Here is a 12,115-nt window from a genome sequence, read left to right as displayed (position 1 = left end):
AGGGAGCGCCGCACTGTCGGAGGGGCAGTACTGAGGGAGCGCCGCACTGTCGGAGGGGCAGTACTGAGGGAGCGCCGCACTGTCGGAGGGGCAGTACTGAGGGAGTGCCGCACTGTCGGAGGAGCAGTACTGAGGGAGTGCCGCACTGTCGGAGGAGCAGTGCTGAGGGAGCGCCGCAGTGTCGGAGGGACAGTACTGAGGGAGCGCCACACTGTCGGAGGGGCACTACTGAGGGAGCGCCGCACTGTCAGAGGGGCAGTACTGAGGGAGCGCCGCACTGTCGGAGGGGCAGTACTGAGGGAGCGCCGCACTGTCAGAGGGGCAGTACTGAGGGAGCACCGCACTGTCGGAGGGACAGCACTGAGGGAGCGCTGCACTGTCGGAGGTGCCATCTTTCGGGTGTGACATTAAACCAAGGTCCCGTCTGCTCTCTCAGGTGAACGTAAAAGTTCCCACGGCTCTACTTATACCCGGTGTCCTGGGGCCAACATCACTAAAAACAGATTATCTGGTCATTATCACATTGCTGTTTGCGGGAGCTTGCTGTGCACAAAATGTCTGCCGCATATCCTACATTGCAACAGTGACTACACTTCAAATAGTACTTCATTGGCTGTAAAGCGCTTTGGGACGTCCTGAGGATGTGAAAGGCGCGGGAGAAATGCCGGTCTTTTTTTCATACTTGTCCAACTGCTCAGTCACTCTGTCCCTGATGATCAATCCCAGAAACTGCCCCACATCCGCCCCCTAGTGTTGCTTCCCATACACAGCACCTTGTATTTTTTATTCCTTTATGGGATGTGGGAGTCGCTGGCAAGACCGGCATTTATTGCCCATCCCTAGTTGTCCTTGAGAAGGTGACGGTGAGCCGCCTTCTTGAACCGCTGCAGTCCGTGTGGTGAAGGTGCTCCCACAGTGCTGTTGGGGAGGGAGTTCCAGGATTTTGACCCAGTGACGATGAAGGACCGGCGATATATTTCCAAATCAGGACGGTGTGTGACTTGCAGGGGAACTAGGAGGTGGTGGTGAAGTCCGCATTGGACATTTGCCTTTGGTCAGCCCAGGCACACACCCTGTCAAGCTCTCTTAGTGAGACCTTGTCTGGCTCCTCTGAACTTGGTGTCATCCACCAGTGTAATCACTTTGGGTCTGTGGTGGATCCATTGGTCAGGATCACGGCTTGCATGTCATCGTGAAGCAGGCGGAGGATGGTGACAAACTTTTGAGAGCAGCCGAATTTGAGGAGGACACTCCATAATCCCTCACGGTTGACAGTGTCGACGGCCTTTGTGGGATCAAAGGCGGCCATGTACAGCGGTTGGTGCTGTTCCCTGCATTTCTCTTGTAATTGACGCATGGTGAAGATCATGTCCATTGTGCCCCTTAGTGGGCGGAATCCGCATTGTGACTCTGGGAGGAGCTCTTCAGCCACTGGGAGAAGGCGATTGAGGAGGATTCTTGCGATGACTTTCCCTGTGGCAGACAGCAGGGAAACTCCTCTGTAATTACCACAATTGGACTTGTCACCTTTCTTGAAGATGGTCACAATTACGGCATCTCCGAGATCCCCTGGCATGCTCTCCTTCTTCCAGATAAGAGAAATGAGTTCATGAATTCGCGCCAGTAGTGCTTCTCCGCCATGCTTTAGTGCCTTGGCAGGGATTCCATCTGCTCCTGAGGCCTTGTTGTTCTTCAGTTGTCGGGTGGCCTTTTCAACCTCATGCCGGGCTGGGGTTGTGCTGGAATGGTGGCGGGTATCATGCTGTGGGATGGAGTTGAGGACACTCGCGTCGAAGACAGAGTCGCGGTTAAGGAGATCTTCGAAGTGCTCCTTCCAGCGGGCACTGACTGCCTCTCTGTCCTAGATGAGTACCTCTCCATTTTTGGCCCACAGTGGGGTAGGACCTTGGGTCGTAGGCGGTCTTGACTGCGCTAAAGAATCCATGCACGTCGTGGTTGTCGGCTAGCTGCTGGATGTCCTGTGCTTTCTCCACCCACCATCTGTTCTTTAGGTCGCGAGTTTTTTGTTGGACTTCGGCCTTCAGGCGTCTGTAGAGCTGCTTTCTTCCTCTCGAGTTCTGTTGCTGTTTCCAGATCAGGAATGCCTTGCGCTTGAGGCTTATTAGCTCCTGGATCTCCTGGTCATTCTCGTCGAACTAGTCTTGGTGTTTTCTGGTCGAGTGACCGAGCGTCTCTTCACAGGTGCTGATTATGGAGGCCTTGAGTGCAGACCAGGCGCTGTGGACACTCTGTGACTCTGCATCACTGGGAGTCGTCAGGTTGTTTGTGAGGCGCAGGCTGAATAGGGCTTTCTTAGCGGGGTCTTTGAGAGCTCCAGCGTTGATTTTCCTGGGGCATTGTTTCTGTTGCCGCTGCTGATTTGAGGCTACGTTGATGGAGATGACAGAGTGGATTAGGCGGTGGTCTGTCCAGCAGTCGTCAGCTCCTGTCATGGTGTGGGAGATGCGGATGTCCTTGCGGTCCCTCACTCAGACGATGATGTAGTCCAGCAGATGCCAGTGCTTGGAGCGAGGGAGCTGCCATGAAGCCTTGTCAAGCAAGGCTGTGTCATCACACCAACGCTCTTCTCGATCTTCTTGGCTGCAATGCACCACCTCACCCTCAGTAAGCTCCCCGCTGGAGTGGAGTTAATTTACAGAACAAACGGGAAACTGTTCAACCTCCGTCGCCTCCAGTCCAGATCCAAGGTCGTCCCATCCTCTGTCATCGAATTACAGTATGCAGACGACGCTTGCGTCTGCGCTCACTCGGAGGCCGAACTCCAAACCATCGTCAACACCTTCACCGAAGCGTACGAGAGCATGGTGTAGCGTATGTACCTTTAAGAGCCCCTGTGTACTGTAATACCGGTAGTGACCACTCGGGTATATAAGCCTGTATAGCGTCTTGTATCTTTTAGTTCACCTCCAGACTTTGTTCAGTAAACACCTGTTAAACCAACTCCTGCATTCCGTGTCTTCATTAACACACGGATACAACAGTGGCGACGAATTGGAAACGGACTTACCTGCAATTCGGCAGCACCTCAAGGAGATCGATTCCTCAGACAAAGGTCGAAGAAAAAAAATAAAAGGAAAAACTGTGGTTTCACCAGCTAGCCAGGCTGGTGGCAGGTACTGCACTAATCCTTCCTGGGCGGCGGGCTGGGGCTCGATCGGATGGCTCTGCAGCTGGGCCGAGCAGCAAGTCGGAAGGCGGAGGCAAACAGAGATGGAGGGTGGAGCACTCGGGAGACGGCCGGCGCTGCAAAGCAGGTCGGCGTTCGGACCAAGCAGAGGGAGGGGAAAGTCCCAGAGAGTCCGGCGGGAACGAGTCTCCAACTATTAAAAATATCTGTGTAAATAAAAACCGCAGAGAACAGCGTTGTCAGCAGCGGCAGCGGCGGGAAAGCGCGGGAGACGCCATTTTTTCTCGGCAGGGAAGAAAGGAAAGCGCGGGAGGCGCCATTTTTGATTTTCAGGATGCCTAAGACTGGCAACATTACTGCTTTCGATAGTGATATAGAGGATTGGACCACATATGTGGAAAGAGTGGAGGTATATTGCACAGCGAATGAAGTAGAGGATGATAAAAAGGCATCGGTACTTCTAAATCTGATGGGCGCAAGGACATACGGGCTGTTACAAAACTTAATCATTCCAGCCAAACCGATGGACAAGAATTTTAAGGAGATTGTTGATACCCTACAGGAGCACTTAAACCCAACACCGCTGCTGATAGCGGAACGATTCAAATTCTTCAGGAGGAATCAGCACAAGAATGAAAGTAACGCTGATTACCTCACCGAATTAAGAAAGCTGTCAAAGCACTGCCAATTCGGGGCAGGACTGGCAGATTCTCTACGAGACAAATTCGTCTGCGGTCTCCTAAGTGAAGGGACACAGGCTGCTTTCTGAGAAAGATTTGACACTGGACAAGGCTTTCAGTGTGGCTGTATCATACGAAGCAGCAGCAAGAGGAGCTGCAGAGATACAGCAAAAGCCACAGGACTTCGGCACCCATGAAATGACACGGGGTTTCGAGAGATGTTATCGCTGCGGCAGATCCACCCATGACCAGAGGGACTGCTGGTTCAAGGACAAAGCATGCAGGCAATGCGGAAAGATGGGACACATTGCACGTGTATGCCGATCTGGAAACAAAAAATCCACTGACAGAAAAAAAATCAATAAGGAAAAGTACAGAAAGGTACAAATGATGACGGACAGTAGCTCCGAAGACCAGAAGAGCGATAGCGACTCCGGAAACAAGAGACTAAGCTGTCTCAAATTACATAATGTAATTGCCAAAGAAGATTACCAGACCATTTGGGTTACCCTCACGATAGCGGGGTCCCCAGTTAAAATGGAGCTAGATACAGGATCAGCTCTGACCGTCATAAGTCGACGGGATTACGAACGGCTATTTCCGCATATACCTTTGAAAGACACATCCATTATCTTGAAGACATATACGGGGCAGAAAGTATACCCCAGAGGGAAAATAAGGGTGCCTGTTGTAGACAACGGCAAGGAAATACAGAAGTTGTATTTATACGTTCTGCAAGATGGTGGTCCACCGTTGTTCGGACGTGAATGGATCAGGAAGATACGTTTAGACTGGCACTCCATTCAGGCACTGACGGTGACCAGTAAGAAAAAAAATGATGATGACATCACACCTGAACGATTAAAAGACATCTTGGCTAACGCCAAAGAAGTGTTTCAACAGGGACAAATATCATATTGTGGCCATATAATTAACGAAGAAGGGTTGCATAAGTCACCTGAAAAAATTGAAGCGGTCATAAAAGCCCCAGCACCTGAAAATGTCTCACAATTAAGGTCATTCCTGGGATTGATAAATTACTATCATAAATTTTTACCGAACTTGTCAACTGTTCTGCACCCTCTTAACGCACTGCTACAAACGGGAATAATTTGGAAATGGAGCGAAGACTGTAAATGTGCCTTCCATAAATGCAAAGGCTTGGTCACGTCGAAAGAAGTGTTGGCTCATTACAACCCATCACTGCCAATCAGACTGTCGTGCGATTCATCCCCTTACGGCGTAGGAGCCGTATTATCGCATAGATTCCCTGATGGCTCGGAGCGGCCGATAGCTTTTGCGTCACGCTCATTGAACTCAGCTGAGCGTAACTATGCCCAGATCGACAGGGAAGCACTCAGCCTGGTGTGGGGAGTGAAGAAATTCAACCATTACCTACACGGACAAAAATTTACCTTGTTGACTGACCATCAACCCCTCGTCTCCATATTCAACCCTAAAAAGGGCGTTCCCATTATGACAGCGCAAAGGCTACAGAGGTGGTCCCTTTTCCTAGGGGCACACCAATATGACATAGAATACAAAGGATCAAAACAGCATGGGAATGCTGATGGTTTATCACGCCTACCGTTGCCAACGGTAGAAGAGGCACCTACAGTGGACCCAGTGGAGATGTTCCACTCAACCATAGTGGAATGTCTACCAGTAACAAATTCTACCATTGAAAAGGAAATGAGAAATGACCCGACTCTCTCACGAGTCTACGATTTAACAGTGAAGGGATGGCCAGCACATGGCGAACCACTGTTGCCAGCATTCTCGCAAAGAAGAGAACAGCTGTCAGTGTGCCGAGGAACCTTGATGTGTGGATCCAGAGTGGTGATTCCACCCAAACTCCAGGATAAAGTGCTAAAGGAGCTTCACGAGGGGCATCTGGGTGGAGTGAAAATGAAGAACCTAGCCAAAGCGTTTGTGTGGTGGCCAGGTATCGATGGAGACATCAAAGAAATGAACAAGAGCTGTCTAGGATGCCAGAAGGTCCAAAACGCCCCACCACAAGCCCCTCTACATCAATGGATTAGCTGAAAGGTTTGTCCAGACCTTCAAGAAGGCCATAAAGGCCATGGGTAATGAAGACATAAATCTACAACATAAGGTAGATAACTTCTTGTTTGCGTACAGGAATGCAACACATGTGGTTACAAACCAAACTCCCGCCATGATGTTTTTCAATAGAAGACTAAGATGCCGGCTGGATTTGATCAAGCCAAACATCAGAAGGGACGTAGAAAACCGGCAATTTCAAGGCATGAATGAAAGGCCAACTAGAACCTTCCAGATAGGTCAACAAGTTTTGGCCCGGGACTACCGTACCGAGAAATGGCAGCCTGGAACTATTTGCACACGACTAGGACCGCTGATGTATACCGTGGACATTGGAGAAAGCATAATAAGGCGCCATGCTGACCAGATCATAGAGTCATCCGAAAAGGGACAACCTACACCACAACTCTATATGCCTAATGATGAAGCAGAGATACCCATAGTATCTACCTCCGATCCGGTGATACTGGAACCAGATGAACCCGACACTGGCATTCAAGCCGAATCAGCCTTGCCAAAAGAACCTACTACACCACCGAAAACTACTACACCACCGAGGCGTTATCCGGACCGAGTCAGGAAGCCTCCAGAGAGACTGACTTATAATTGATTAACTGCAGCAAATGTGTAGATTATTGTTCTTGTAAACATGTTAATTAATGATTACTTAAAATGTTATGTACTAATTATCTAAAAGGGGAGGAATTGTAGTGTATGTACCTTTAAGAGCCCCTGTGTACTGTAATACCGGTAGTGACCACTCGGGTATATAAGCCTGTATAGCGTCTTGTATCTTTTAGTTCACCTCCAGACTTTGTTCAGTAAACACCTGTTAAACCAACTCCTGCATTCCGTGTCTTCATTAACACACGGATACAACACATGGGCCTTACACTAAACATCCATAAGACAAAGGTCCTCTACCAACCTGCCCCCGCCACACGGTACTGCCTCCCAATTATCAAAATCCATGACGAGGCCTTGGACAACGTGAACCACTTTCCATACCTCGGGAGCCTACTGTCAACAAGGGCAGACGTCGATGACGAAGTCCAACACCGCCTTCAGTGTGCCAGTGCAGCCTTTGGTCACCTGAGGAAGAGAGAGTTTGAAGACCAGGACCTCAAACCCGGCACTAAGCTCATGGTCTACAGGGCAGCAGTGATACCTGCCCTGCTGTATGCCTCAGAGACATGGATCATGTACAGCAGGCACCTCAAAGCACTGGAGAGGTACCACCAACGCTGCCTCCGCAAGATCCTGCAAATCCATTGGCAGGATAGGCATATCAACGTCAGTGTTCTTGCTCAGGCCAACATCCCCAGCATCGAAGCTTTGAACACGCTTGATCAGCTCCGATGGACGGGTCACATCGTCCGCATGCCTGATACGAGACTCCCAAAACAAGCGCTCTACTCGGAGCTCCGACTTGGCAAAAGAGCCCCAGGTGGGCAGAGAAAACGCTTCAAGGACACCCTCAAAGCCTCCTTGAAAAAGTGCAACATCCCCACTGACACCTGGGAATCCCTGGCCCAAGACCGCACAAAGTGGAGGAGAAGCATCCGGGAAGGCGCCGAGCACCTCGAGTCCCTTCGCCGGGAGGAAGCGGAAGCCAAGCGCAAACAGCGGAAGGAGCACACATCAACCCAAGCACTCCACCCACCCGCCCCTTCAACCACCGTCTGCCCCACCTGTGACAGAGACTGTAGGTCCCGCATTGGACTCATCAGTCACCTGAGTGTTATGTTCATAAATAAATAGACGTTTTCATTATGAACAGCTAGCTTGAGCTAGTCATTTATTCAGCCATGTGGACTAGTGTACAGGCATCCATCTTGACTACTGCCTTGTGGGTAGCCCACTACTAAACATACAGCTCCACCTAGTGTACCATTCTAGAATGACATGTTACTGATCATTACATCCCCCTTCCTTTGAGGTTAAACAAAATCAATATCAATCAACTTTCAAGAAAAACGATAAAGATGATATCAGTAACACTTTTGTTAGTGCTCTATAAACCTTCGAATGAATTTGTTTTTTTTTACATAACGACATAAACATCTTCACAACAGTCAACACATTTTCAAAGCTTTACTTTATGAACTCTAAGCTTTTCATTCTTTTATTATTGTGAGGGTGCCGGTTAGTTCCCTCAGTAACCACTAGATGGCACCTTCACTTGTTTTTTCCCTTTGCTAATTGTTACTAGTTTCTCCTGTGTTTAACACTTAACTGCCTTTTATCAGGTTTATTGGTTTCACCTGTTTTTGCTTGTATTTAAGTTCTGTGGTTTCTTCCCTCTGTGCTCAGTCTTGACAAGCTGTTTGCCTAGTAGTAGCTTGTCTTGAGCTCCTATGTTTGTAACTGTTTACTTGTGTTATTCTAGTAAAGTACTTTTATTTAAGACTGCATACCTGCTTCTTGCCTCGTCTGTCTGCCCTTGGGTTCAGAACCAGCCTCGCCCTGGCAGCAAGACTGAGCCAGTATGGACCCAGCAGTGATGGAGGAATTTCTTTCTATTCTCTCCCATCAAGGTGCTTTCCTCGGCCGCCTTGAGCAACTTCTCCAAAACATTTCGGACAAGGTAAATACGTGGATTCAGACCATTCAACACCTAGCCGCTGTGGCTTCTGCTCAGGATGTTCCTCCTCAGTCAGTTCCTTTGGGTGCTACCCCACCGGTCGCCAGCCTCCAGACTCACCGAGAGCCTCGCCTACCCGCGCCAGAGCGCTATGACGGTCATCCGGGCAAGTGTCGCGGCTTCTTAACCCAGTGCTTCCTAGTTTTTGAACTCCAACCCTCCATGTTCCTATCACCCCGCTCTAAGGTAGCGTTCATCATATCACTACTCTCGGGAAAAGCTCTCGCCTGGGCTACTGCTATGTGGGAGCAGCAATCTTTCGTCTGCTCGGACATTCTCCTTTTCGCCGAAGAGATGAGCAAAGTCTTTGACCATCCTGTGAGTGGACAGGAGGCAGCTAAGAGACTTTTGAATCTCCGTCAGGGCAACTGCAGCGTAGCCAACTTCGCCATTGAGTTCTGCACACTCGCTGCGGAAAGCCGCTGGAACACCGAGGCCCTTCTCTCCACGTTTCTTCATGGCCTTTCCGAATCTATCAAAGATGAACTGGTGTCCAGAAAGGTTCCGGAGGACCTTGACACGCTCATCTCCCTTGCCATCAGAGTGGATAACCGTCTCCGGGAGCATGGTAGAGAGAGGAGATTCACTACGTCCACAGAGGTGAGATCTTCCGGTGTTTCGAATCTGACCAAGAGTTTCCAAGTACTCCCGAGTCCACCTGTTAGCACCGAAGAGGAACCTATGTAACTCGGCAGAACTCGGTTCTCCCAGTTGGAGAGACAGAGGAGATTGAGAGAGGGGCGTTGTCTTTACTGTGGCCTGTCTGGCCATCTCAGAGCCACATGCCCTGAGCTTCAGGAAAAAGCCAGGAGGATTGGGAAAATACTGACAGATCAAATCCCTTCTCCTACCCCTTCTGTCTTCCAAACCCTGCTTCCCGCTCGTCTCTCTTGGGATAGACAACAGTACAACCTCCAGGCGTTTGTTGACTCCGGGGCCGCTGGCTGTTTTATCGATGCCACCCTTGTGCGCGGCCTGAAAATTCCTTTCTCCCGCCTTGACAAGCCTTTACAAGTCACCGCCCAGCTCCTCGGTTCCGGACCGCACAGAAGGTCTGGCTGTCTACCCGGAATCTTCCGCTCCATGTGGAGTCCCGCAAGTTGGCTCCCCGGTTCATTGGACATTTTAGGATTTTGGAAAAAGTAAACCCTGTGGCCTACCGGCTCCTCCTTCCTTGGTCGATGAAGATACATCCCACGTTCCACATCTCTCACCTCAAGCCGGTACTTACCAGTCCCTTGGTTCCTGCTTCCAGACCTCCCCGCCGCCCTGCATTATTGACGGTCAGCAAGCCTACACTGTCCGTCGCCTCCTTGATAGTCACCGGGTTAGGAGGAGCATTCAATACCTGGTCGACTGGGAGGGTTATGGTCCTGAAGAGCGTTCCTGGGTTCCGGCCCGGGACATTTTGGATCCTGAACTCCTCAGGGATTTTCGCCGTCGCCACCCTGATCGTCCAGGAGGAACGTCAGGAGCCGTTCCTAGGGGAGGGGGTCCTGTGAGGGTGCCAGTTAGTTCCCTCAGTAACCCCTAGATGGCACCTTCACTTGTTTTTTTCCCTTTGCTAATTGTTACTAGTTTCTCCTGTGTTTATTACTTAACTGCCTGTTATCAGGTTTATTGGTTTCACCTGTTTTTGCTTGTATTTAAGTTCTGTGGTTTCTTCCCTCTGTGCTCAGTCTTGACAAGCCGTTTGCCTAGTGGCAGCTTGTCTTGAGCTCCTATGTTTGTAACTGTTTACCTGTGTGATTCTAGTAAAGTACTTTTATTTAAGACTGCATACCTGCTTCTCGCCTCGTCTGTCTGCACTTGGGTCCAGAACCAGCCTCACCCTGACAATTATAGTTTTCTTTGTCTTCAAAGATTAAGTCTATCAGGCTTTTTTACTTCACGTGTGGATCTTCTCAGCACAGGTAAGTCTGATGTGTTTGCACGAGAGCCTGTATGTGTGTTTGTGTTAGATTGTTCTGGTGGTGAGAGACAAGATTCAGTTGCGGCATTGTCACCGATTTGCTCTTGGATAGTTTCTTGTGTTTTCAGGAGGGAACAGCAGTTCCTCCTGAGAATCTGTCCTTCCTCAGTTCTAACAGTGTATGACCTTGGTCCTACTTCCTCAAGAACTGTAGCTTTCCTGTTCCATGCATCTGGATCCTCAATCCTGACAACATCATCCCTTGTCAATGGTTTTAGAGTTTTGGATGACTTGTCACAGTATGATTTCTGTTTCAGCTTTAACAGTTGAAGTCTCTGTCTCAGTTCCTTACTCTGCTTTTCTTTTGCACAGCAAGGTAGCGTGGTGTGCAACTTGCGACCCATTAGGAGTTCAGCAGGTGAAGAACCACAGTCTAAAGGGGAGGCTCGGTAGCTCAGCAGGGCGAGATAAGGATCAGACTTGCTTTCTGTTGCTTTCTACAGTAGCTGTTTGAGAACTTGAACACCTTTCTCTGCCTTACCATTCGACTGAGCATACAGAGGACTGGATGTGATGGGATGAAAGTCATAATGTGCTGCAAACTGTTGCCACTCCTTACAGTTGAAGCATGGACCATTGTCACTAACGGCAATCCTGGGAATTCCATGTCTGGCGAAGATGGATTTAACATGCATTATGACACTGCTTGCTGATGTGCTTGAGAGCAGCGCCATCTCAGGATAGTTAGAATAGTAGTCAATCACTATTAGATAGTCTTTACCATTCAAATGAAAGAGGTCCATACCAACCTTTTGCCATGGTGCTGTTGGTAAGCCAGCTACTATCATTGGTTCCTTTGCTTGTTTGTTTTGGTGTTTCTGACATGTCTCACATATGCCTATCATGTTCTCAATGTCCTTATTTATGCCAGGCCAATAAACAGTGTCTCTTGCTCTCCTTTTGCATTTTTCAATTCCGAGGTGTCCCTCATGAATCCTTTTGAGCATGTCTTGACATAGAGCCTGTGGAATGACTATTCTGTTCTGTTTTAGTAATAGTCCACTTGCGACATTTAACTCTGACCTGATGTGATAGTATTTTGGACAGGAACCTTTTGGCCAACCATGATGAATGTTCTCTATTACTGTTTGTAACACTGTATCTTTTACTGTTTCTTCTGCTATTTGCTTTGATTTTGTGTCTGACACGGGCAGCGCAGCAGTGACCATACTCACATGAACATCCACGTCTTCCTCAGTAGAGCTCACATGACTCATTGTGGGTGCTCGGGATAGTGCATCTGCTAACACTATGTGTTTGCCTGGTGTGTAGATCAGTTCAAAGTTATATGTTTGCAGCTTCATCATGAGCTGTTGAATCCTTGGAGACATCTCATTCAGATTTTTTTTAATGATGGCAACCAGTGGGCAGTGGTCTGTCTCAACTGTGAAGGTGGGAAGTCCATATATGTAGCCATGGGACTTTTCTAGTCCAACTACCAAGCCTAGACATTCCTTTTCAATCTGGGTGTATCGGCACTCAGCGTCAGTCATAGACCTGGAGGCATAGGCAATAGGCTTCCAATCTTCACCCTCTGCTTGTAGCAAGACCGCGCCTAGGCCATCTTTTGATGCATCCGTTGACACTTTGATTCTCTTTGTTGGGTC

The 12,115-nt window shown here is 49.1% G+C and overlaps 1 protein-coding gene across 1 annotated transcript in view; it reads left to right on the top strand.

The window, feature by feature from the left end:
• LOC147081218 (uncharacterized) overlaps positions 1–12,115 on the top strand; it is a gene marked incomplete at its 3' end in the record, with an annotated part of 124,595 nt that overhangs the window by 92,206 nt on the left and 20,274 nt on the right. The window lies entirely within an intron of this gene.

This window comes from Somniosus microcephalus, unplaced genomic scaffold (assembly GCF_052327205.1).
Source record: "Somniosus microcephalus isolate GS21.2 unplaced genomic scaffold, FLI_Smic_1.0 scaffold661, whole genome shotgun sequence".
Taxonomy (NCBI): domain Eukaryota; kingdom Metazoa; phylum Chordata; class Chondrichthyes; order Squaliformes; family Somniosidae; genus Somniosus; species Somniosus microcephalus.
Note: the sequence above shows the minus strand (reverse complement) of the source record. Positions and strands in the feature narration are given on the sequence as shown.